This window comes from Miniopterus schreibersii (assembly GCF_964146895.1).
Source record: "Miniopterus schreibersii genome assembly, chromosome: 21".
In the NCBI taxonomy this organism is placed as follows: domain Eukaryota; kingdom Metazoa; phylum Chordata; class Mammalia; order Chiroptera; family Miniopteridae; genus Miniopterus; species Miniopterus schreibersii.
The window spans coordinates 6,386,930-6,414,898 of record NC_138123.1 but is presented as its reverse complement, the minus strand read 5'-3'; the positions used below and the strand labels follow the sequence as shown (position 1 = coordinate 6,414,898).

General features: G+C 41.4%; 1 protein-coding gene across 3 annotated transcripts in view; it reads right to left on the bottom strand.

Annotated features, from left to right (window-relative positions):
- Positions 1–22,600, bottom strand: part of DISP1 (dispatched RND transporter family member 1) — a 100,706-nt gene extending 78,106 nt beyond the window's left edge. The window contains exon 1 of one of the 3 annotated variants that reach the window (XM_081124057.1): positions 22,454–22,600. The gene's annotated coding sequence lies outside the window, so the exon portion shown is untranslated. The remainder of the gene's footprint in view (positions 1–22,453) is intronic. The other 2 variants (XM_081124055.1, XM_081124056.1) reach the window with 2 other exon arrangements.
- Between the last annotated feature and the right edge of the window lie 5,369 nt (positions 22,601–27,969).

Sequence of the window (27,969 nt, the reverse complement as noted above, 5' to 3'; positions counted from 1 at the left end):
TATTGCATCTCAGTATGGTTTTGATTTAGAGGGCCTTCTTGGTATGAACACTAGGTTTACAAGTAACTTCATTCTGCTCAGAGTTTCGGTAATTGGTATTTTTCACATGGTTACCAAGCAAAAAATAGAGTGCACGCTTCAAAGCTGGGGGGGGGGCCTGACAATGTGTTTCTCTTTTATAAGTGAATGGTTAAAATCATCTCGTTGCAGGTGTAGAACATATAGAGAACAGATGCCTGCATTTTAAAATGCATTCATCTGACCTTATAAAATTACAAATTAATTACATAATTTGACTCCCAGAACGAGAGGAGGCATTCAGAGAAAATAATTTTAGTATGAGGTACCGAAACTACCATCATTTTGTTAGTATGCAGTACCTAAGAATTCAATGTGGAATACATAGAGTTAACATCTTGGAAAACAGAAAGCATAAAAAGCATTCCAAAAATGTGGCCTTTTGCCTTTGTGTGATTGTATCATTCAAGGATTTGAGGGTAGGGGATGGGGGGACAAATAAGTACTTTGAAATACAGTTCACACGAAGGTAGTGTAAAAACACTATTTAAATATTTCCATCATCCCATCCAGATGGTTAGAAAAATGTCTCAGTGAATGTGTGCAGCTCTGATATAAATATTTCCACATCAGTAGAAGACAACTAAAAACACTGGTGTATATAAATGCATTTTTAACTCTATTTATATTTACTTATATGTCTGTTTCCCCCATTGGATGTGAGCTGCTCAAGAGCTCAAGGTAGATGTTGCATTTTGTTCTATGCTCAGTGCCTGGCACACGGAAGGGCTCAATAAATGGTTGTTAAATGAAATAAGACATAGTCTCTGCCCGCAAAGAGGCTGTAATCTAGAGCATCTATAATGCTATTAACTGAACATCACCGAATCTTGGTTGCATTTCTTAATCTGATTTATCTATACATAAAGAATATCAGCTCTTTCTGTTCTATAAGCACAGTATAAAAATTAGGAGGTCTAAATTTTTATGGGGGAAAAAAGAGATGCCAGTACTTCTTACTACACTTTTAATCTTTTTTTGCCATTTACTCTCTACTGTTTTACAAACAGTAAAGCAGTATTCCTTTCTGGCTAACTTAACAACGGCTAATGTGTATGTGTTGACACTCTACACCAGATGGCTAGCACTGGTCATTGTCTGTGCGGCTCTCATTTGATGCTCACAATCACCCTGAGTTAATGTTACACTGCCCCACTCTCAGGCATGTAATGAGAGAAACAAACCGGTAAATGGAACTTAATACGGAAATAGAGCAATGTAAAACAAGATCCAGTGGAGGCAGCGTTTCAAATCAGCGGTGAAAAGATGGATTAGTCAATATTAATGTTGGAATAACTGATAATCCACTTGAAAAAATAAAATATAATTAGATCTTAAAATAACCCCAAATAAACCTCAGATGAATTAAAGATGAAAGTGTCAAAAATAAGACAAAAGACATACAAAGTACTCTCAAAAGATTAAAAAATTAAAGAAAGAAAGAAATAGAGATAATACAATCTTACTTACATGGAAAGTATGATATGTCTGCACAGCTACACAAAGAATGGACGAATATCCTTATAAGTGGCTATGTTGTGGTGGAAACAGGAGAAATACAGTGGAAACCATTTTGGTAGCATCATTTATTTTTTTTAAAAAAGCTAATTTTTTTATACAGCAGATACAGAGTAACTTCATTACAAAACTACAATATTGTGCCCAGCCGGCGTGGCTCAGCGGTTGAGCGTCAACCTATGAACCAGGAGGTCAGGGTTCGATTCCTGGTCAGGGCACATGCTCAATATATTTTTTTAAAAAACTACAATATTGTTAAGCTATAAAAAAATACCATAATGGAAATTATATAGCACACAGAAAATTGGTTGCAGTGAATTAATAAAAATGTTTTCACTAAGACTCTGGCTAGGCCCCAACCTGTGTGCACAGGGACAGGGACTAGGTGCGCTGCTGTCACTTAAGTCAGCAGTGTGACAACAGCGCCTCTCCACTCATGATGAATCTCCTCCCTGCCCTACGTTCCAGTCCTGGCCACAGACCATGCTGTTTCCTGGAACCATGGCCTCAGCCTCATCTTTGCTCCCCAAGCCATTTATTCTCCCTCTAAAGCGTCATCACCTCTGTCCCCTCGCCTGCGCTCTCCACATGCATGACTGCTGTCCTAGGTCAGGTCATTACCGACTCAAACCATCTTTTCACTCTTGGTTGCAACCTCTACACTGTCACCAAAGCTGTCTCCACGTGCAAACATTTTCAATGGGTTTCTACTGACGACACACACACACAAATTATACTCAGTATACACAAATATAAACTTGAAACAAATTACACACATAAAGTAAGAGCTGAAAACTATAAAATTTCTGGAAGAAAATCTAGGAGGAAATCTTTAAGAACTTAGGCTGGGCAACGATTTCTTAGACAAGGTACGAAAAGCACAAACCATGTAAGGGTAATTGATGAACTAAACATCAAAATTAAAATGTAGGCAAGCCATAGACAGGAGAAAATATTCACAATACACATATCCACCAAACAACTTGTATCCAGAGCACATAAAGAACTCTTAAAATTCAATAACACTGCAAATGTGTATATTTCAGAAACACATGTTGAAAACAGACCTGTTATGTAATCTTAAGTCTTTTATCTTACATTAAAAAATTTTAGCCCAGCCAGGTATGGCTCAGCGGATGAGCACTGACCTAGGATCCAGGAGATCGGGGTTCGACAGGGAACATGCCCGGGTTTCGGGCTCGATCCCCAGTGGGGGGAGTGCAGGAGGCAGCCGATCAATGACTCTCTCATCATTGATGTTTCTCCCTCCCTCTTCCTCTCCCTTCCTCTCTCTGAAACCAATAAAGATATATATATATATTTAAAATTATACAAATTAAACAACTTTGAGTAAAACATACACAGAGTTGTTTTTTAAAAAAAAGAGTTCTTGCAAGTAATAGTGTCCATGGTTAAATGTCAGACACACATATAAACCATCAGATTGCATTTATTATCAATCTAATTACTGTCTTACATTTCTTTTTGCTTTGAGATGACAAATGAAGTGCAAAATCCATTTTGAATGCACATATAACATTAATAACACTTAACCGTGCCTTTCTTTCCCATTTACCACAGTTTGAGCACTCTTTGAGAAAAAATACTCTTTGCCAAATTCTTTTGTCCAGCAAAAAACAAGCAGCAAGGATTTTAAGTCAAAATTTTACCTTCTGGATCGCTACATTACAGAAAATCATTATTTTACCTTAATAGAGAAACGAAGCATCCCATTTTTCATCAGGTCAAGTAGTTTTAAATCCTAAATGTTGAGTTTGAGTTTGAATTTTTGTTATCCAGATACTGACATCCTTCTTTATATTCAAAACACCTCTTTCATGGTTTATTATTAAAACAAAGTGACTGTTGTCCACACTGAGGAGTTATTCTAAACTCTGTCTCATAATATCATAAACTACTCACTTAGAAATACAATTATCAATACAAAACCCATTGTAATTGTTTCATTCTGTTGCTTTGCCTCATGGCACAGTGCCACATAATGTATTTTTCTGCATTCTGAAAACTCAATGTCTTACTTAGAAACAGCTTTGAAAATTGGCTCACGGCCTATTTGCAACTGATACCGTAGCTTAAATACCTTTCCAGCAAAGTTACACTAACTTCAAAATATTCTGGGATCAACCATTAAAATGTTTTTGTTTCGGTTACAACACTAATGAGCACCAAATGTTAGAATTTGTTTTAACGACCTAATACATCAAGGATTTTCTTAAAAGGAAAGGCTGGATCAGCTGTCCATTATATAACGAAAGGTAGATTAGTCGGTACCGATATATATAATACTTGAAAGATTTAATATACTTAAGTGTAGAACCAAGCATAAAAAAAGTTATTTTCTTAAATTCAGAGAGCCGGCTCAATTAGCCATTGTATTTTTTCCCTATAAAAACACCCAACTCCTGGCTTCCAAGCTACACTTGAAAGCCTCCTTCCCTTGGTTCCTTGCATAAGCCACTTAACCTTCACCTTGATTTCCCCACTCCTATAAAATGGGTGATAATATTATGCTTTACTATATTTTCTTCTGCCACAAAGAAATATAAAGTATCAAAGGAAGTAAAGAGCAGTTAGAAGAAATCTCAGCGTATCAGCTCTGCTAAAGCCCAGTAAGAACCACTGATATGACAAGATTTCAGGAAACAAACGTGTACGTGCTATTTTAAATATACAAAAACAAAGAGTAGAGAATGGGTTATCCGAGAGATATTCTGAGATGAATACCTTACATGCTACAGCACCTTAAGGACAACTGCAATTCCACGCGTGTCTTTCCCAGCCCCAACACAACACTCCAACGAGGCTACAATATACCAGTATCTTCAGCGTCAGCCACGCCAGTAACATCATTTATCTGCTTTTGCCGCAGCTTTTGCTGCTGGCTCTTCTGTGGAGAGTAGCACCTGCTTTCAGATGCCCCCCACATCCATCCACCTTGGTTGCTGCAACCACCACTAATAATCTCATCTTTCTCTCCCAGCATCGTTTCATTTTTCTCTTTCTTATTTTTTTTTATCGCTATTGCAATTTAACACTTCTTGGCCTTCAATCTGGACTCTTACAGAACTCGACAAGCATAGGCCTTTCCTTTTGGTTTATTGATTATTGCTCATTCCTTTAAACTGTAATAGGCAAGTCTGGTTCTTGTTTGTTATTTTTATCACTGATCAAAAGAGATCTTTTTCTTCATACTTGGAAAAGATCTCTCCTTTGACTTTGTTTCATTCCACTATCAATTAGGACACAGCTCACCAAATAAATGTTTTATGAGACAAAACATATTAAGAATTTGCAATAGATTAATCTGTGCAGAAATGGTATATAACATAATGACTCGATATCTGTATATACTGCAAAATGATTACTATAATAAGTCCAGTTAACATCCTCACCAGTTTTCTCCTGATGAAAACTTTCAAGATCCACTCTCATAACTTTCAAATGTGCAAGACGATACTATTAACTGTAATCATAGTACTGCACATTACATCCCCAGGACTTACTTTACAACTGCAAGTGTGTACCTATTGACCCCCTTCACCTATTTTGCCCCCCCCACCATCCCCTACCTCAGGCAACCACAATCTGTTCTCTATACCCATGAGCTTGGTTTTTTGTTTTCTTTAGATTCCACATGCAAGATCATACAGTATTTACCTTTTTCTGTCTGACTTATTTCAGTTAGCATAATGCCTTAAAGGTCCATTAGCTTTGTTGCAAATGTTCACTCTTTTTATGGCTGAATAATATTCCTCTGTGTGTGTGTGTCTGTCTGTCTCACATCTTCTTTATCCGTTCACCCATCAATGAACATTTAGTTTGTTTCCGTATCTTGGCTATCATAAATAATGCTACAATAAACATGGGGCTGCACATATCTTTTCAATTAATGTCTTCATTTTCAGATAAACACCCAGAAGTAGAGTTACTAGATCATATGGTAGTTCTATTTTTACTTTTTTGAAGAACCTTCATACTGTTTTCCATAGTGGATGCATCAATTTACATTCCCACCAACAATGCACAAGTGTTCCCTTTCCACATATTTCTTGTCTTTTGATAACAGCCATGCTAACAGGTGTAAAGTGCTATATCATTTTGGTTTTGATTTGCATTTCCTTGATCATTAATGACATTAAGTATCTTCTTGTACATCTGTTGGCCATCTGTACATCTTCTTTGGAAAAATGTCTATTCAGATCCTCTGCCCCTTTTTAATCAGATTTTTCTTTTGCTATTGACTTATATGAGTACTTTATATATTTTTCATTTTAACCCCTTATCAGATATATGATTTGCAAATATTTTCTCCCATTCAGTAGGCAACTCACAACTCTTTACCATAGAGTTTTGTTTGGGCTACTAGGTAGACTGTGAAAAACCATAACAGCTGCAACAAAGAAATACAAATGTACAAGGGCTTCAATAAGATAGAAGTTTATTTCTCTCTCACATAGCAGCTCAAAGGTGAGTGAGGGGTCTAGGGTGGGTAAATAGCTCTACTCCAGGGAACCCAGAGTAGCTGGTTGTTTCTGTCATCTTCATCACTTAGTGTCCATTTCTGGCTCCAAGACTGCTGCTCTAATTCTTGTCATTTCCCAGCCAAGGGGAAAAGGAAACAAGAGCATCCAGGGCAAATGACTTGATCTTTAAAAAGGTGATCCCCAAAGTTGCCTGTATCTCTTCCTTTTACATCCCAGGGTCTCAAACTTAGTCACAGGGCTCCATTTAGGTGCACGTAGCTGGGAAATACACTGTAGCTGGGCAGCCATGGGTTAGCTAACACTCGGAGTGGGACCAGGAGTTCTATTTCTCAAAAGAAGAAAAAAAAGACCAGCTACTGGGGTATAGTTAGCAGTTTTGTCTGTATTATCAAAGATGCAGGGAGGGTAAGGAGGGGAATGGGAGAACAGGAGAAGAGGGATGACAACTCTAGTAAGAGTGAATGTAATTTAATTGGTACATCCCATAATTTAAATGACTGCAATTTAGTTAGAAAAGATATTAATTTTCCTGTCAAGGATACAAATATAGCCCAAGTAAAATTTTTAAATAAGTGACCCTTTCAAAATGTAAAATTATCTTTTTGTCAGTGAAGCTGTTTCTGAGAACTGATATACGCCTTTTGGGTTACTACATATAATTCAACAGAATATGGCATCTGCTCTTTCAGATACCTATAAAGAAACATGATATATATTCAGTCTACAAACAAATACTGAAACCCACAAGACTGACACTATTTAGAATGCTCATATTTTATCAACAGAATTTATTGCCAATGATATACAAATAGTTACACATTAAGCCTAGATCAAAAAATAATATCCATCATTAACTGAATCCCTACTGTGCACCTGGCAGTGTACTAGGTACTTTACACATATTATTTTTCACCCCAACAACTCTGCAAGGAACTATTTTATTTTATGGCTAATAAAAAAAAAAGAACATTAAAAGAAGTTGAGTACCTTGCCCAGTATCACACAGCTCATGTGTAACAGAGCCAAGAGTCAAATACTTCACTTTCAAAAAAACTAACTTGAAGGATATATTTCTCTTACTAAAAAGAATCTCAGAGACATTGTTTTAAAATATACAAAGTCTTTAACTATCAGCTATCAGTATATGAATGCTGATTGACATGCATTAAGAATATTAACAGGGTAGCATTTTGAAAGCATGCAGCCTGGACACTACAGGTGTGTAAGCTCAGGGTGCACTACCTGGCTGGGACAGGATGCCTCAAAGGGAAGGCCTTGGGTGCCCCATTATCTTTCCCTAGACGCAGACCAAACTCCCTTTCCAGATTCTCCACTCAACTGCTGAGCCTGACTTCCTATGTGTCTGTCCAGCTTCTACCCAAACATCTTTCTTTTCAGCATTGTGTCCTCCAGATTCCCATCTGTCTTGTTCCTTTTAATCTGAGGCACACAGGGAACTCAGGAGAACCCTGCTGCTACATCTCCTGCCTCCTTACTTTTTGGGATTAGCCCACAGAGGTAGCTTATCTGTCCAGCTGCAGAAAAGGGCACGAGGCTTCGCTATACCACTTATTGAGATGGGGAAGGCACAATCAAAACTTCAGAGAAAAGGGGTGAAAAGACCAAAAATGATGAAAAGTTCTTAAACTCAGAATTAAAGAAAATGAGATAAGCACAGTTCTGTGAAGATCTTGGGTACACAGTGGGGCAGCAAACCGGGTTCTCACACAGCTTATGACTTCAGATCTGAGCCTTAGCATGTGAGTACTTGTGACACGCGGCCACCTCCAGAGACGCAGCATCTACTCATTTCACTTGACACTGAAATAGCTCTTTAGAAGGCTATAAATGCTCTCTTAGCTTCTTATTTAAGTCTCATTGCAACAACCAACAACAGGAAGAACTACCCCTCCCTTGATACTAAAGAGAAAATAGATTAAGAAAAACTCTATTTCTTGCTCAGAGGGACATAGATAATCAGAGGAGGAGCCAAGATCCCAGCCTAAGTCTTCTGGCTCCGATTCTACTACACCAAGGGTCTCAGAGGAACAATGAGTCTGGTTTCTGTCAAGTAAATTTAGAGCTCAATTCCTAACATCTGAAACGCATGCTTCAGAACCCATACATCACACTCAAGTCTCACTCACACAGTCATGGCAAAGCGGTGGTCACGTGGGGAAAGCGGTCAGCAACTAAAGGGACATAAATTCTAAAGAACAAGGCAGAGCAGCAGGCCTGGGCCTTCCCCAGTCCCTTGTCCTCAGGCCAAACCCACTTCCCACTCTCTGTTATAAGTCTTGCCACACAGTTTGAATATGGAACTAAACTGTCCAAAAGTGTCAGAAACCAAAAGGCAGTTTGGGGTAAAACATGAGCAGAGTACTGGAGGGTAGCTGTGGGATATCCAAATGTTAAATGCCATCAACCCCAGACCAGAGCCCATGGAGTCACCCTGAACAAAAAAGTAGATAGTCTATGCCTGGCTGGTGTGGCTCAGTGGATTGAGGGTCGTCCCATGCACCAAGAGGTCACCAGCTTCCCCGTCAGGGCACATGCTGGCTTGAGGGCTTAATCCCCAGTAGGGGACAAGCAGGAGGCAGCCAATTGATGTTTCTCTCTCATCGATGTTTCTCTCTCCCTCCCTCTCTCTAAAAAATCAATAAAAACATATTTTTTTTTTAAAAAAGTACTGCAGAAATCTCTACATTGAAATATGCTTTAAAGAAGGCCAAAGGAAGGAAGAAAGGGAGGGAGGGGGAAAAGTTCCAATACCCATCCACAAATTGCACAATCTTTTCATTGCACTGACCCCAGAAATAAAAAATAAAATCTACTTGCAGAAAGCCCTTTGAAACAGCTGCTTGATTTCACGGTCAGTTATGTGGTTTGTAAGACTTGGAGATACTCGAGTCGGTGATAAACACCGACTCACATGAGCCACGTGAGGAAAAGGCAGGGAAATCTGTCTGGAGTTTACATTGGCTGCGCAAATGAATGTCCTTAGTCATTGCTCAACAACACCGCTTACAAAGCAAGCAATTGTTTCCCTTCAAATGCTCCTCTTCTCTGAGAGCTCACTGAAAGCCACTGCCAAAACCACTACATTAAGACTGCCTGCTACAGAAAGAGTAACTTGATAAAACATTAACCTCGACACATTAAAAAATAGATGGGTTAAGCGCCTTTTCAATTAAAATATTACCCTAACAGTGTTTATCTAGTGAGCAAAAGAAAACACACACCGTATGTAGTAATCATGTTACAAGATTTCATGAAAGAAAGGATACAGGAAACACTGCTTTAAAGTTATTTTCTACTGCTAGATGCCCCCCGAGTATTTATTCTAAATAAGAATAATAAGTAAAAAATAGTACACATACTACTTTTTATTGTTTTTAAATATGTTTTTATTGATTTCAGAGAGAGGAAGGGAGAGGGAGAGAAACATCAATGATGAGAGTCACTGATCGGCTGCCTCCTGCATGCCCCCTGCTGGGGATCGAGGAGCCAGAAAGCTGGGCCTCTGCCCCAACCGGGAATCGAATGGTGACCTCCTGGGTCATAGGTTGACACTCAACCACTGAGCCACACCTGCCGGGCCACATACAATTTTTGATTAATCAAAAATAGTATGTTTGGAATGTTTGTTCCTACCTGAGCTTTTTCACTTAATGGGAACTAAAACACACATGAGGAAAACTTTTCACATCAGATTTTTTTTATGGAAAAGGAAAAACTGCCCTAGCTGGTTTTGCTCAATGGTTAGAGCACTGGACCACATCCCAGGTTCCATTCTGGCCAAAGGCTCGATCCCCGGTGCTGGTCGGGGCACATGCAGGAGGCAACCAATCAATGTGTCTCTCTCACATCGATGTTTCTCTCTCTCTTTCTCCCTTCCACTCTTTCTGAAAAAGCAATGGAAAAAGTATCCTCAGGTGAGAATTAAAAAAAAAAAAAGAAGAAGAAAAGGAAAATCTATATTTGAGCCTAAAATTGAAAGAGAATTGATGAGGTACGTTTATCATATCTTTGAAGATTACGGAAGCCCTTGAAGAAGTCCCGAGAACAAACTTTGTCAGATTTCAACACAAGGCAGTTGTGACGTGTTCATGGTCACTTCAGCCTTATGGTGTAAACCTGGGAGTGTTTGTTCCTACCTGAGCTTTGCACATGGCAATCCCTGCTCAGAGCAAGTCATCCTTGGCCTCTGTTTATCTCAAAATAGGACACAAGATAAAACAATGTACTTAAATGTCCCATTAGGTTTGTCTTTTTCTGCCTCAAGAGGGCAGTCAATATAAGCCTCCAGGAACAAGAGTTTTCAAGTTTTGGGGGGAACTTATTTATTTGGTGCTTCTTGTAGAAGAGAAAATACATATTTTCCATCTACCCTTCTAAGTTCTCAGCTGGGTCTCTATAACCAAAGGCAGGTTAACAAAGGAAAAACACACAGATTTATTTAATATAAATTTTATGTGACATGGGAGACTTTCTAAGGAAATGAAGGCCAAAGAAATGGTTAAACCTGAGTGTTTTTAGGGTTGATGACGAGTAGAGAATCTTGGAAAACTATGCCAGGACAAAAGGAGTATGAGCTTAGAGTAACACATTGGGGAAACTCAGCAAGGCCTGTGTGCTCAGCCCTCTCGGTGTCCCTCCATCTTTGGAGATAATGCTCTTCTCTCTGGATACAGGGAAGGCACCTGACGGTCTTCCAACCTGCTTCTGGGGAAGGTCAAAAGGTCTTCCCACACCTGCCATTTCTCAAATTCCTTCACCTTAAAATATTCAAGCTGCCAAGGTGCCATATTTGGGGGTGGCACATCCTGTCCCCCGTCATTCCCTCATCTGAAACTTTCCCAGGAAGTCCCACAGTCCAGAAACTAAGCTGCTAGATTGTCCCATAACCCTCTGAACCAGTGCTGAGACTGGGTCCGTCCATTTCAACATCTGGGTCTCATTTCAGGACGGGGTGGTATCGATGGGAGTAGTCAGGCATTTATTTAACAAGGGGCATTTCTACAGAAACAAAAGAAAAAGGTTAATGGTTAGAACAAACCATAAACTCAGTTTTTGAGTCCAGAGACAGTCAAGATTTCTAGGTGTTGAACTCCAAGCATCTTTAGATGGTGGAGGGATAGGCAGTGGCAATCTGACGGACTTCCCTGGTTTGCAGTGTGTCCCTGGTGAGGTCATCAGGTAGTCTGGTGAACTTCCTGGCTGGCCCACACCACCGGCATGATGGTTACCCGTACATGGTATGTTGTGGTGATTCCTCTAAAGTTAAAATCAAGTTGTCTAGCCTCAGGTTGCAGGGTTTCAGGAAAGAGTTTCAGTTCTCAGTGATTTCAAGTCAGCGGGGAAGGAGATAAACTGGAAATGTTCATTTGGAGGGCCGAGGCCAGATATGGGAGGAAACTAGAATTCAGGATCCAGACCAATTTATAGGTAGATTACAAAATTTAAAGACAATGAATAGGACTAGAACTTAAGATCCACAATGTGCATTACAGTTTCCTATTGAAACATTCTTTCTCTCTATAATTACCCCCATTCTATCAACAACAGGAGGGTAAAACTAATTTGTTTGCAAGATTAGTCTAATCTCATTAAATTTGGTCTGGTTATTTATATAAGTGCAGCAAGAGCAGTGACCATATAGATTCTTCTTAACACCTTGCCGACTGGCTATGCGAGCCAGAATTTGCCCGTGCAGCCTGCTGCTTTGGTCAGAAAGGTGTTTAAAATTACTTAATGTTAAGTGCAGGCACGAGTTATCTCGTGGCCTGTCAGCACGGTGTGCTTTGCTGGAACTTTTAATAACAATCTCAAATTAAGACTTTTTTAAAAGACTCTCAAGGCTGGGAAGCCAGGCCAGAAACTTGCCACCAGACTTTGCCTTCACTACCTATAAACTTGGCTGAATTCCTCTCTTTTTAAGGTTCCCCCCAAATTTTAAGGTTCCTGAGTATCCCAGGAAATGACCTTCCTTACTCACCTGTAAGGCCAGGAACACTGTAAGCCAAGTACCAGGCCAGTTGTAGTTTTTTTAATTTATTTTATTTTTTTGTCTTAACACTTTATTAAATTTATTGGCATAACAATGGTTAATATGAACATACAGGTTTCAGGTGTGCGTTTGTTTCAAGATGTGTATATTGCTCTGTGTGCCCACTACCCAAAGTCTTATCTTCTCCCGTCACCATATATTAAGACACCCTTAACCCCCTCCACCCCCCCATTCCCTCTGGCAACCACCATACTTCTGTTTGTGTCCATGAGACAGTTTCTTTCCCCATGAGAGTTTTGTGTGTGCTTTTTATATTTTATTTATTTACTTATTTATTTATTTATTTATTTATTTATTTATTTATTTATTTTTAGAGCTAGAAAGGAAGGGGGAGGGGGAGAAAGAAAGAGAAACATCGATGTGAACATCGATTGGCTGCCTTCTGCACGTCCCCTACTGGGGACCGAACCAACAGCCTTTCGGGGCACAGGATTATGCCCAACCAACTGAGCCACATCAGCAAGGGCTTCCCAAGAGAGTTTTATAAGTATTAGCTCAATAAAGACCACCTTAGTTCCTTAAAAATGGCCATATCTGATTTTATACATCATTCCCAAATATGACATTCCAGTCAAAGCCCTGATAATAGAATCAGTGTTTTTGATTATGTCCTGTACAAAGAAAACAGATTCTTGTTGGGCTTATGCAAATAACTATATTGCCATGAAAATAAAAATGGTGTCTGAATTCCGGAGGGATCACGTAGGAAGGAAGTTGTCTTTGTTCACAAATGTACACTTTACCAAATTGCTGTAAATTATAGACAGCTTAAGAGAAAACAAAACATTAAAGAACCAGCAACATTTCAAACAAAAAGTCATTAAAAATTATAATCATCCTCATCAGTTCGTGTAATTAATTCTTGTTTTGTTTGATCTTGGGTGAGCAGTTATATGCATCCATCAACCTCTTCATTAGTTTAGAAAATTACTCAGTCCATTGGCATGGTCTCAAGTGATGGCTTCATTGAGCATTCTCGCCTGTAGCTGGTTGTAAACACTTTCAGAGAAGAAAGGGGAGTAAAAAACAACTGTCTATGAAAGACAAAAGACTTTTAAATGGCCTTGGTTAGAGATCCAATGAGAGGTCATTATAATGTAATTGACAAGAAAGTTTGTTTATTTCAGTTACATACAATATTTTAACAAAATAACTGGAATATGACTGATAACGCGATGCTGAACATATCATGAATGTCACAAAGTACACACAAAATAAATCTTGCTGTGTGAAGATTATTTCATGGACTTAGAAACTGTGCTCTAAAACTTAAAGTGTTCAGTTCAAGTTTAGAAAGCTAAGCATTTCCCAATAATAGTGTTATCAGGTTAACTCTTAGGAGACAAAAGGTGAAAACCTTTGAATTCAACAACCCGCATATGGGTTATCCCTACCCTCAGCCCCCTTTTTAATTCTCCATGGTCAATTTTAAATTCTGAGTGGAATTTGTCTCCTCTACCCAGGCTGCTTCCAGAATTTCCCCATCTGCATATTTTATAAAACAAAAATCAATTTCCATATGTGTCTAAAATACAGTTCAAATGACAAATCTGCCCCCCCCCCAATTATAACATAACCCAAAATAAAGACTGCTTTAACTGTTCATTTCTACAGTACAAAGATCTGACCACCCCCAACCTTAAAGCACATTCGCCAAAGAGTCAGCAAATTGACACAATCCTCTTACCTGGAACAAAACACGCTAAAAGCTGAAAATGTTTTGCAAGAAACCAATTGGCAGCCACTAAACCTAAAGATGAAGTTTTATTAGAAGAGAAATGGAAAATCCGGCCTGTACACACAGCCTCTAATGGGAAACGACGTGGAGAATTTTATGAGTGGAAACCTTAAACAGAGCTGTACTATGTCTAAAGCAGGAGGCATGGGCATGATGTACAGCAGAGCGGTCAGGGGCTCCGGCCCTGGAGTCAGGTCGCCTGGATTAAAATCCCAACTCCAATTACTGTTCATTTGGCCAAGCTATTTAGCCTTCATAGACCTCAGTTTGTGCATCTGTGAAGTTGGCATAATAATGGCCCTTAATAGGATTAGAGTGAGGATTAAATTAGATATAACAGATGTGGAGCACTTCGCACAGTAATTGGCACATAGTAAGTATTTAATAAGTTTCAGCCAGCCATATAATTACTATCCTCTTTCTAAAATTGTTTTATGATACCACAGTAGCAGGAGTGGCAAAAATCACCTTATGCAGCCGTTAAATAAATTATATTTTAGTGACTCACTCCCTGATCATTGTAGATAATCCTAATGCCCATCAACATTCAGGAAATACAGTAACCTGGATTCCATACCAAAGAAATACAGGTTCAAAATCATTGAAAAGGCCCAGCCGGCATGCCTCAGAGGTTGAGCATCGACCTATGAACCAGAAGGCCAAAGTTCGATTCCCGGTCAGGGCACATGCCCAGGTTGTGGCCTCCATCCCCAGTAACGGGCATGCAGGAGGCAGCCGATCAATGACTGTCTCTCATCATTGATGTTTCTATCTCTCCCTCTCCCTCTCCTGTCCTCTCTCTGAAGTCAATAAAAACAATTTTTTTAAATCATTGAAAAGTATTAATGCATAAAAGTGACTACAAATCTGCTCACTGGAGCCCAGAGTTCTAATTACTAATAATTAGGTAACAGTATTAAGAGACTGATGAAATTTTCCTATAATATACTGCTTCAGAAGTGATCCTGAGAGGCAACCTTAATGAAGTCAAAAAGCACCAAGACCCATCAACTACTGGGGAAGGGGAAGGGGAAGGGGAAGGGGAAGGGGAAGGGGAAGGGGAAGGGGAAGGGGAAGGGGAAGGGGAAGGGGAAGGGGAAGGGGAAGGGGAAGGGGAAGGGGAAGGGGAAGGGGAAGGGGAAGGGGAAGGGGAAGGGGAAGGGGAAGGGGAAGGGGAAGGCAGGAGACTCGGGCTATTCAAACAGTTTACTTCTCTCCTGTCCCGATGAGTACAAGGACCTACTACAGATCATTCGAAAAGTTTGGTTTGCATTTGACCTTGACAGCCCAAGAAAACCTGAGCAGTCTCAGGGAAAGTAACACCTCTATCTAAAACCAACAAGTTGGGGGAAAGACTAAGAGCACTTGAATTCTTGTACCAGGCCCCCTCCCCCCCCCAAGGAGAAGGTATTTCAGACGGAACTGTTAACTGGCAGCTGCCCCCATCAGTGTTACCTAAACGGGCTTCCAGAGCAGGAATCTAATAACCACTTATTTGGCAGCCACTAATTTACCCTTCATTTCAAAGCGGCCTTTTTATCTAGGTGTAAAAGAATGAAACTGTCTAAAAAAAATTTTTGCAGCAGATGGAAATGCATTCATCACTGCTCTCCATTATACTTTTCAGCTGGCAATAACTGTGGTTGTAAAGAAAAGAAAAAAAGAGTTGGGGTGCTTTTAATCAAAGCTTGGATTCTAGCCCTGCCCTGCAGCGTGCTGTAATTCGAGAAAAGTTCCTGCTTCGCATTCCAAAAGAAATGAATTTTATGTGAAAAGCCCCCTACGTTCGCGCCACCTCTCTTAGTTATTGTTGTTACCCATGCAGCAAATATCATGAGCATCTACTACTTTAGATGCCTTGGAAAAAAAGTTCATTAATAAACTGATTGCATTTCATAAAAATTTAAAGTGGAACAAGTGAATCATAAAACACTTCTAGCAGTACGTAGATATAAAAAAAAAAAAAATGTAGGATCACCATGCTGCTCACACTCTCTGAAAAAGTACTTGAGATATAAATACCAAAACATTCAAGGTGCTTCTGAAAATTAGAGGAAAACAGTGTATAATCAAAAACCAATAGGCTTTAGAATTAGCTCCCCCATTTATAAGTAACACAAACTTAGACAAACTATTTAATCTCTCCAAATTTCAGTTTCCTCATCTATAAAAGGGAAATCTAAATACCTATCCTTATATAAGGGTTGCCCTGAAGCCTGAATATAATATAGATAAAGTGTCCAGAGCAGTGCCTAGCACATAGTATATGATCAATAAATAAAGACCAGTATTATTAGAGCATTTTCCACAAGGGAGACAGATTTAGTGATGACTTTTATTCCTTGGTAAAGAATTCATCATGTTAATAGAATGTATTACTGTTCTAAAAAACAAAGTAAAATCGTAGGTTTCATGGAAGAATATGTAAGTTGACAACCTAAATTAGGAGTATCTATCCTGTGGCAAGTTGGGAGATAGGAACCTGCAACTAAGAGATGGGTTATATTTCATAAAAAGAGTATATAAACAAATAAACAGGCAAACAAGAAATATGTAGTGAGTTTATAGAGGTAGGACCTGGGGAAGGGGAGGTCAAGAAGTAGCTAGGCCTATTTGTCAAGCTGAAAGAGGTCCTACCTCTTTCCGTTACTTTCTCTTCTCAACTCCTCTAGGGATGAAACAAGTTCTCTTAGAAATTGGAAGTCCAAAAAAAAAGGAAGTCTGAAGTGACGAGGGAAACAAGCAATTTCTGTATGTTAAGCCACTTGTCAATTCTTTGGGTTAACAAATTTTTTGTGTAGTTTTGCAAGTTTCACTGTACAACAGATATAATTTATATCACGTATCTTAGAATACCAAGGTCTACCAGTTATCCCACATCTTATTCAAATTAACGTAATCAAATAATTATGGATTAGCTACCAGTTATGAGAGAAATGGAGATTTCATTTGGGGAGAGGTTAAAGACAAAAGAAAGAGAAATGGGTATTTTGCTGCATGGGGCAGTAGTGAAGTGAGAAAGCATCTTATCCAATGCAGGAAATAACAGAAGGAAAGGGAGAGCAGGAGAGTGTGTACCAAGGACAATGGGACAAACACTAATGGTTGACATCCAATGCTCTCACTCTGGCTTTTTAAAAGCAATAATTGGTAGTGTATGTTCAATGAAAATCAAATGCTACTGTAGATTACCAATAGTTATCAACTGTAGGATTGTGAAACAGGATACCAGATAATTTGAAACACTGGGGTCTAAAAACAGGAAGTTGTTCTACCTTGTAATCAAACTATAGAAAAATCATTACCGCTCAAAAAGTAATGTCTATTTAATTGCATCTTTAAAAACAACAACAACAACAAAACAGTTAGGGATTACTAAAAAAAAAAGCAAACTTACTTCTATCCCCTAAAGGCCACTTATAAGCTTTTCTGACTCCTTTTGCTAGCAAATGTAGACACACACAAGTTTCTCAATTTAAATTTATAACCTAGCATATAAAATTGTGCAGAGAAGCTCTCTTCTACCTAAGTGTTCCAGAAAGATCCTGGAATAGAACTTCAAACATCACGGAGGCTCCTCTGACTAATAACTACCAGTTAGTACAACATCACTATGAGGATGTTTTACTATCGGCCAAGTTTAAAGAGTAAGGGACCATAAATACAAAATTGATGTAGGCTTTGCACTGCTTTAGTTAGTGATATCTGCAGAATCAATCTGAGAATTCTCCAGCTCTAGTTTTATTGATGAACTAAGATTTGAACCAAAGCTTTAAAAATGTGTCTATATAAGAGATTATTAGCTTGGGATTTAAAGGTTTGGCATTGGCTAAAAATGGAAATAATCCCTACGTTCAATCTATGCCTGTCTATATATAATCTCTATATTATTATACATCTATATAATAATAATAATGGTTTGAGGCCATTGGCAAGCCTAGTTTCCAAGAACCTTAATTATTGTTCCCATTTATAGGTCTTTTCTTAAAATCTTTTTATAGCCTTGGCAGTTTTTAAGTCTTCACAATATGGATAAGAGTTCATATATTGTTCAAAGGCTAAACTCAAAAGCAAAATCATAAACATAAGAAATAGCAGGTCCCAGATACTTTCCTTAAGCCAGGTTTTCAACTATTCTAGATTTAAGTGGTGACATCTCATTTTGAGGGCTAGGAGAGAGGCAGATATGTTAGAGCATAATTCCAATTATTTGTTTTTTCTATTATTCAGAGACACACGTGCAAAAGTGAGTGGTAGGGTGCAGAAAACCACTACAAGTTTTGGAAAAGCCTCTAAGTAATTCTTGGGTCTTTCAGGGAGTGAGGGCACCAGGCAGGTCCAGAGAACTATCCCTGGTCACACTTTTCTGCAGAAAACTCTGTATGAAGGAATCTGTAGATGAACTGCCTCTAAGCCCTACAAGGAGCATTAAGCTACTTAGCTATAATCAATCCAAAGCCAGCCCTGACTCAACACAAGCTTTAAGAGATAAGTATTATAAATGGAGAAGACAAAGACTAAAAGGATGGCTAATGGGCAAGTAGAGAATTGAGACCAAAATATCTCTACAGGCCGCAATGCTGGATGGCTGAAACACAGGCAGGATACAGTTCAATACGGAGAAATGTAAAGCACTGCATTTCAGTTTATAAATCAGTTGTATGAGCCCAGCCAGTGTGGCTCAGTTGACCGGGCATCATCCATGCACCAAACTCTTGCCGGTTCAATTCCCAGTCAAGGCACATGCCCAGGTTGCAGGCTAGGTTCCCAATAAGGGGTGTGCGGGAGGCAGCCGATCGATGTTTCTCTCTCCTTCTCTCCCTCTCCCTTCCTCTTTCTCTAAAAATCAATTCAAAAACCAATTAAAAAATCTGTTGTACAAGTACATGAGCAGACTAACAGAGTTCCTACGAAAATTCTGGGAGTCAAATCAGATTCTCTCCCAAGGTACTTTCTAGCTCTAGCACTCAGCGAATAGGTGCCAATAAATAGCTATTTATTAGGAAAAGAGATAAAGTTAGCCATTCATCTTGGGAATGTATTTTATGCGAGCATTCTACTTTACTCAGAAGAGTTCCTGTACTTCAGTGACACAGCAACTGGGGCAAAATCTTAACAACAGGTGAATCTTAATAAAGGACATATGGATGGTGCCTTGTACTATTTTTATTTTTGCAAGTCTACTCAATTACCATGAAATAGTCCTCTCTTAGGCTTAAAATATTAGGGGTTGACTCTGACACTCCTTACCTGCGTAGTGATGAGTTCTTGAGGGAAACTCTAGGATTGGATTCGGCATCACCCTCTAGGGCCTGCCTCCCCCGTCCACTTTAATTAAGACAAGTTCATTCATAAATAGTGCTGGGTCTTCTCCTATCTGCAGTGTCCTCACCCATCTCCATGCCTCTGTCCTCTCGATACTGACTAAAGTGAACCTCAATGCCTGCTTGTTTGTTTTTAATTCACATTGCAACCCTTGCCTCAAACCTCTCCGTGATCCTAATTGCCATATCAACTTGAGCTGCCAGAGCCTCGGCCAGGTCCTTCTCAAGGCGGGGAAAGAGAGAGGTGGGGGGCATTTCTCTCCCTGGCCCCTGCAGGCAAGAAGGGAGTGCACTGTCTGTCAAGTACTTTAAAGCAATAATAAGAGCAACTAAAAGTCTTTCTGCTTTCTCTTATCACCAAGCACTGGAGATTGACTCTAAACAGCCTAAGTGCTAAGATACTCCTTCCAACCCCTGGGGACAGCTCCTACCATCACTCCTTAATATGGCACAGGTACGGGCTGCCTCTCCCATCTCTGCCCAAGTCTTTTATCCAATAGCTTTTCTTTTCCTTAAAACATTAAATTTTAAAAACCTAAGGGCACTCAGTGTATTTTCTATAGTACTTGCGATTGTGAAGTACATCACTTCAATAGGTAAGTTCAAGTGTAATTTCACAGGATGCCTCATTGTAAGTAAAACCAAGTAGAGTCCATTTATATAATCCGACCAACTACAATTTAGTTTTAAAACGAATTTTCAAACAACAATAATGTAAACAAGTGGCTCACAGCCATAACCACATGCCTAAAGGCTGGAAAATCTGCCAAGATTTATGGAACCAGACTCAGCAGAATAGACAAGGCTGACAGGACTGTAGTTCTTTTGGCTGCTCTGACACCCTTGAGTCACTCTGAGGCCCAAATCATCGTAGTCACTATGAGAGAAAGATCTAACACAGCAGAAGAAAGGCACAGAGAGTGATACTAAAAGAAGGGGTCCACTGAGCCTCGGCCCATCTGGTTGAGGACCATGTTTGCATCACAGGCAATGCAGCGGCTGGGTGGGAAGTCAGCAGAAGACCAACACTCTGCTTGGCATCTCCCCGTGCAAAAGCTACAACCCTCAGCTGTTAATAAGAAACGCCCCCTGATTCTATCAAATGACCGGGAATGGCTTTCTAACTAGGGTACGTAGGTTAACTGAGGATGGGCTATATATTATAAAACTGATCATCAGAGAGTACAGAACCCAAAAAAGTTCAAATTACATCCTATGTTACAAACTGGTGATTAAGGAAAACAAAATGCATACATATGCATGTGTGAAGACAGAGTCTGGATTGTCACTGTTTTAATAGTTCTTCCAATGCACAGATAGATATGTCACTGTAGCAGAAATGAAACCTATAAGAATAACTACTAATTTGCTGCACCCTAATAAAAATCGCCATGATTGGTTAAGCTGTAAAATACATCTAAATCCTACAAAACACTCATAGAATTTATCTAGAGAAAGCTGTGAAATTTACACTACAACTAGAACAAAGGATACAAATTCCAAAGATTATTCAGAACTCAAGGCACTCAAATGTCCAACATACCATTCTGATATAGAACTAGAAACTTGCCACCGAAGGCTGGGCTCTTGGGTTTCAAAGAGGAGCATTCGGTCTACCAAGAACTAGTCTAAAGACCTGCAGACTGTCCCCAGGGCTTCATCACCCAAAAACCAAGGGAAAGGGGGGGAATATATATTTTTTAAAACCAAGATTGTATAGAAAAATCAGAATAAGCCTTATCAGAAAAACAGTATTGTCTAATTGAAAGAAATGAGATTAAACTGTATAAATGAAATATATAGAAATCTACATAGCAGTTAACTCGATAATGACGTTTAACACTTGAAATATGAAATACCGGAAACAAGCAAAACCACCATCGGATATCACCCTCCACCAATGGCAGTGTTATGGGTCTCCCTAGCTACCTGGCCCACTTTGTGGCAAACAGACAACTCACTTACCATCTATCTGAAGCTAGGAGAGTCTTTGTAATCACGCTGAAGTGAGATACTTTGATGGAGATTAGGACGTCGGTATTAATTGCAGCCAATAAAACATAAATGCAACGTAGACAACACCTAATTATAATTACCTCCAGTAATGATTAAAATAGCCACCTATTATCATTGCTGGCCATTAAGGAAAACTAAACGTGTTCATGCGTATACAACAACAAATGTTGGGTTACCAATATATATATTTTAAATACCGCCAATGGCAAATAGATTTACTGCCTCATAGCAGAAATAAAAAGTAACGGTAAGTTCTTAATAATTTAATAGCTGACTGTACCCTCACCTAAAATCGCTCTTACTGGTTAAACCGAAAAAAAAAACCCAAAAACTAAACCCAACAGGATAACTTTTAAGTCTTTTGTGTGAAGACAGAGAGTCAGGCCGGGAAAACAAGGGATTATAACTGCGGAATAGTGACAACTGGCTTTCGGTGTCATTATCACCCCGAGTCTAAACGCACTGAAAAAAAAAAAAGTTAATTCCACGACAAAGGCCAGGAGGCGGCCAAGGCCCCGCAGGGTCGAGGGGACTCCGCCGGGAACCCTCTGCTTTGGGGGGGCCTGTTGGGAAGAACCTGGAAGAGCTACGTGGGTCCCACAAAGGCGGGCAGCGTGGGCTGGGAGCTGAATGGAGGAGACGCTTCCAGCTTCCCGAGGAATGTGAAGTATTTCCCCGAAACCCGCGTGGGGTGTGCACGCGCGCGGCCACGCACACGCACCGCCAGCATTCACTGAGGACGAAGCCGTCGGGGTTCAGCGAGCGATGGGCGGCTGGTCGCCTTTCCCACGCGTTAGGTCCAGACCGAGGCGCCCCGCTCGTCGGCGACCCCGGCGGGCCGACCCCCGCCCTCCCCTCCCCCTGGCAGCCGCCCTCTGCCACCCGCCCTCGCCCTCACCCTCACCCTCGCCCTCAGCCGAGCGGAGTCGGGGACACTCCCCCTCGTGGATGACTCCTCCGAGGTGCATCCCTGCCCCGTGTCACTCGCAGCTCCCCGTCTCCCGGCCTCTCCGGCCTCAGGGTCCCGGGGGCCTCCCTCCCTCGCGAGCCGCTGCCCGCTGCCCCGCGGGCTCCCTCAGGTCCCCGGCCCCGGGATCGTGGTCCCCTCCCTCAAGTCGGGGGGTCCCGATTCCCCTCCACCCGTACCGGGGGAAAGGAAAAAGGGGAAGGGGAAGAGGGAGGGTCCCGACTTTCGGGTCCCTACCGGGTCTCCGGGTCCACGGTGCTCAGGGCGGCAGCAGCGGGGCAGCCGAGGAGCCTCCACAGAGGACGCCAGCGCCCGGGGCGCTCCGGCTGCGCTCCAGACCCGAGCCCCGCTTCCGCCTCGCGCCGGAAGGCTCTGGCCAACGGCGCCGGAAGTCCCGCCCCCCTGCCCCAGCCCGCTCACCTGCCTGCAGAGCCCCGAAGCGGGCTCCTCTAGGGCGCTGCTTCTCCGTCCAGGGGCTCGGCCGGCCCCTGGGCAATCGCTGGGCCGGGTGCCCGCTCCGCCCTGCTCACCGAGGAGCAGGATGGCTCGGACACTGCCCCCGCCCACACAGTCCCGGTGCAAGGTGGCGTAAGTGCAAACAGGCTGACCCCAGCGGAGGCAGTGCCAGTGGGACACGAGCATCCCCATACCAGGTCGCCTCGCTCCTTTCCTGGGTTCAAGGTTTTGTCACCTAGGATATTATCACTCATTGAACCGACACAGAGGAGAGCGAGCCCCTCTATTAGGGAGGGAGGGACGCAGGCAGGCAGGCAGGGCAGTGGCCTGGCCCTCAGGAAGCTTAGTGTCCTATAGGGACAGACACACGAGCGAGCAGACAAGGGCACTGAAGACATGAAACATTGAAGGGGCTATGGCAGGGCTGTAGGGAATGCTGGGGTGTAGGGAACTGGACAGAGAAAGACGCTCAAGGGATCTTCAGTTGAAACTAAAATGAGTAAGAGTGAAAGGCCAGACAAGGCGGAGGGGGGCATGTAGAGGAGCAGGCTGCCAGAGAGGGAGAGCCTGGCTTGACCAGGGAGCTGGGGGGCCATGCAGTTAATTTAGCAGGGCCTGAGGTCCTAGGGGCAAGAGCCAGCACAGCCAGAGGAGGCAGGGCTGTTGTGCATGAGACCAAGGACTTTGGACTTTAGACTCCGTGCAACAAGAAAGGGGAGGGGGATTCTCTAGGGGTGCAGGCAAGCTAGTGAGTTATGGGGTTGACTAAGGTGACTGGCCTAGTCTTCAAAGAAAAATAAAAACCAACCAATCGATCGACCAATACATGCATGCATTTAAAGAAAAACTGTCATAGTTACCATGGGGCTGGATGGCTGGGGCAAATCGTACAATCAATATGTACATAAGTCTGGAGGGAGGCTTCGGAAACAATGTATTGCAAATTCTTCCTTATACAGAGAGAACCAAAGTCCAACTAGACATAATGGTTTCCCTAAGGCCAAACAGTTCAATAGTCCCACATACCAGACCAGTTTGAAATCTCCTCTCTCCCAGCCCAGTCACCTGATTTTCTGCGGTCGAAAAGGCAATTACCACCAGGACGCTATGTAAAATCCTTAAAAGTGTACTATCCAGTCCCCTACCTACTCCCCCCTTTGGAGTTTACCCGTATCTATCTAATGGCATCAGCCTGCCTGCGGCATCATGACAACTGTTCAGGAGACACTTGTAACAACAGGTAATAGACATGTTACTCTGAACCAGGGGAGAACATTTTAAGGAAAATTTTCCTACGAGTTTTTACCAGTACGCACCAATTGGCTCACACAGATAGACAGGTTCATTAATAGAGCCAATAAGTTTAGTTGTTTAAAAAGCTAATTTACACCTACATTCTCTGTAGTCCATACATGGGTGTTTTTCTTATTTATTCTTTTCACCACCAACATAAACATCAACACCATTAGCAGTTGTATCTGAAACTATCTCTCTTCCCTGTGCACATGCTGTAATTTAGTAAACTGAGGCAAAATAGACTAGTCTACAGATAGGTAAGTTCCAACAGCATGTTCCCTGCGATATTAACAGTTTGCTGGAAAATTTCATTAATTAAAGATTGCGAATTGAGTGATAATTAAGGTCAACTAGTTGAGAATTAATAAAGGCAAGTACTAAAGGCAAGGTCCCTTCTAGGAGGACCTCAATCTTCTGTAACTCAAGAATTCTCCTTAGACTAAAGTGAGCGATGGCTCTTTTCACATTTAGGGTGGTGTTTCCCTCCTAACAGGAGAGCTTCCTCAGAAATGTTTCAATGTGATTGAAACATCTAAAAAACGTGACCTTTGATATTTTGGTCTAATTGTTTTATTGTCGTCAAATATATAAAGCACAAAATTGCCCATTTTAGCCATGTTTAAGCGAGCCCTTCAGTGGCATCAAGTGTATTCATAATGTTGGGTAACTATCACCACCATCTACCTCGGGAACTTTTTCACCTTCCCAAATTGAATCTCCATACCCATTAAGCAATAACTTCCTATTTCCCCCCTTCCCTAAGTCTAATTTTGGTCTAATTTTATAGGTTTGTACATCCCATAAAAATATTGTCAACACAGATACACCCTCTCTTGAAGTAAACATATTTATAAATAGAACAAAGAGAGGGCCTTATTCACCTCTTTTCTCCTGTGGAATTCAAATGAAATGTTTAACAATCACATATTTCGTCTTGAGACCTTTTTAAGACCTACACCAATGGAAATTCCATATGTAAACGAGAAACACAGCAGGGAAACTTGGCAAGAGGCTCACTAACGGGAAGTTTGGGTGCGCGAGTTCCCAAGGACTTGTGCACAAGTTAATAATTCTAGACTCCAATCTTTGTCTTTCTGCAAAAACAATGGGCATGCCACGTGTCTGACTGATGCAAAAGCCTCGCTTTGTTTGATTCCCAACAAAATGAAAGCCAAGCAGAAATGCTCCTGCCAGAGAAAGCTTCACCTAAATTTCACTCCATGGCTTGATAACTGCAATAGGCACACAGCTCTACCCTTCACTTGAAAATCTCACCACAAGGTAAGTAATAGAATGAACTCAAACCAGGCAGAAGGAGCTGTCCATTCCTCGAGGCCTTCACGCAGAAGCTGAGTGACCCTCTAGCTTTAATGAGGAGTGGGTGAGAGATTGCACCAGATAACCTAATTTCTCCCCGAGTCCAGGAGAAATCCAGAAACAAAGTCTGTGTGTTCATATATTTTGCTTAACGTAAATGAACTCAAATTGGACTCCAATGTTATCACTTCACCTTCCCCTCAATTCTTAAACTAAAAAACATGAGTATACACATAGGACACACCATAACTTGATGCTCAAGCTAATGGGGTTGCAAAAGTTCACAGAAGGAAGAGCTCAGCTTTCCTTGTATTACACACAAGGGGTCATTCTTCCAACGGGAAGACTTGAGAAATGCAAATTTAGTCTATTCCTATTACTAAAGAAATCAAATACGAAGAAAAATGATAAAAATGTAGCAGCAGATGTGAGAATGAGCCTAAAAGTAATATCAGTCCTGGTTACCTTAGCAAGGCAAGTAGGCACATGTTTAGAATATTAAAATTATTCATTAATGGTGTGAAATGTCATGTTTTAAAGTGAATGAAAACAATGAACTGTTTTGGCCAAATCAGACCAAAACACTTAAAATGTTGGGTTACCTGGCTAACTTGGTATTTACCTTCCTCTCTCCCTGTTTGCTCAAAGACTAAAGAAAAGATAAACTTTCTTGCTTTTCTTTTTAAGGTTCCAAAATGATGTTAATGGCAGAGGTAGGTAACATCCTTTCTATACCTTAGAAAGCATCCGTTTGTCTGAAAAGCTGGGCTCCCCTCAAGATTCTCCCCGAATTCCAGGCACTCACAGGCCCTTTAAGACACCAAGAGCCATCTGCTATGGGCTTTTTAAAGAGTTCATCCCCAGTGGCTCAAATGGATTTATCACGGCCAACAATAACTTTTTCTTGAAATTTAACATCTATGAAAATAAAAAACAAAATCAGTTTAACAACCAAAGTCTTTAAGCAAATAAAAAATATAATGCTGCCCACATTTCTAAAGCAGGGATTTCTCTGCAATCTGCAAGGGGAAGAAACAGTCTAGTTCGCAGGGCACCCAGCCAGCAGATCTAATTGCAGCTGGGAAGGGTGTAACCCTGTAAACTAAACGGGAATCAGCCACCTTTGGCTCAAGTTCGCTATAATCTCAAGTAGCTTATCCCATTATGCATGTAAGTACACTTAGACTTGTCAGATCACTTAGGGACATTTTCATTTCAGAAGTACGATCATTGAACCTTTGACATTTAGGCCACTAATTACTTTGAATGCTGCCGGAACAAGACTTCTGAGAGAGATGGTTCCTCAGGCAAAATTATGGAGCATAATCATCATCCGTCCCAGAGCCCCTCCTTGTTCCAGACCCGTTATGGTTTTAACTCATAGTGGAGGTGTGAGCTGAAGAGGTCTTCAGCATTAATCTTCTAGGGGCGTTTTCATTCCCTGAAAAATATTCCTTTAAAAAAAAGGTCTTCAAGAATTAACTAAGTGAAGCAATAATAGTGGACTGGTATACCAGAACACGAGGTCCTCAGTTTACCGGGCCAGCCCTTTGGCCCAGGCCTTTCCACCCCTCCCAGTGGGAGGCCTGAGCTTGGTCTGTAGCCCAGGGAACTTCGAGATCCCTCTGCCCACTTCCCTTCTCCCTCTGTTCTCTCCTCCCTCCCCACCTCCACCCTGTTCCCCAGCTGTTCCAATGTCACCAGACTGGGTGCATTAAAAAAAGGGGTGCACATTTGAAAAAGGGTGCTCTCTGGCCAAATCATAAATGAAAAAGAGCTGAGCTGGTCAATCTAAACAATGGGCCGCTTACCCCGTCCTCGGTTAAAGTCTAAGCTTGTGAATTCAGCCGGGCCACTGCCCCTCACCACCCCTCTGCTGTTGGCTGAAGTATCTACCCGCCTCCAGGCCACAGCAGGCATTTTCCCTCCTCCAAAGGGCTTGGGTGGAGAGTCTTGATCTGAACGGTTTGCGCAAGCCTGACAAAAATAAAGAAGAAAGAAGAAAGACAAATCGATCCTGGCCAATTGAGCTTAGAGTACTGACAATAAATAAACCCTGCCTTTGGGGATGGCTGGCTCTCTCTGCTCCCGGGCAGCAGTCCTAGTTGGAGGCTCTAGGGCCGTTGTTGCAGGGCCCCCCACCCACCCTTGCTTGGGCTGCCTTTGAACAAGTGTTAGGCTTTGCTCTCAGGCTCCTTGGTTTTTCCTGGACCCCACCCAGAGGTCAGTGATTCTTAACCTCATCTTAGTCGTGGCCCCTTCTGAGATCCTGATGGAAACATGTACCCATTCCCCCCAAGAGAAAGTGTCACCCATGCACACCCCACCCCCCTTCCCCTACACACACAGTTTCACATGCAATTTCAGTAGCTTATGGACAATGTATGGTTTGTCTCGTCACCTTAGACTATTTGCAGGGTCTAGAGAGAGAAAGATTCAGGCCTTTCCTTTTTGAGCCAGAGGAAGGCCGCCAACCCAACTTTTTCTGAGGCTCCACTTTTCTGTTACCAAAACATGCTTGGAATCGGTCCTTTCTTTTTCAAAAATTTAATGCATAGTTTGTACTTCCTCCTACATGCCCACACCCCCACCACATCACGTTTTTAAGAGATGAGGCAGGGCGAAACATGATCAGGATAAGAAAATCAAATCGTATTTGTTAAATATCCGTGGTGTCACCGGGC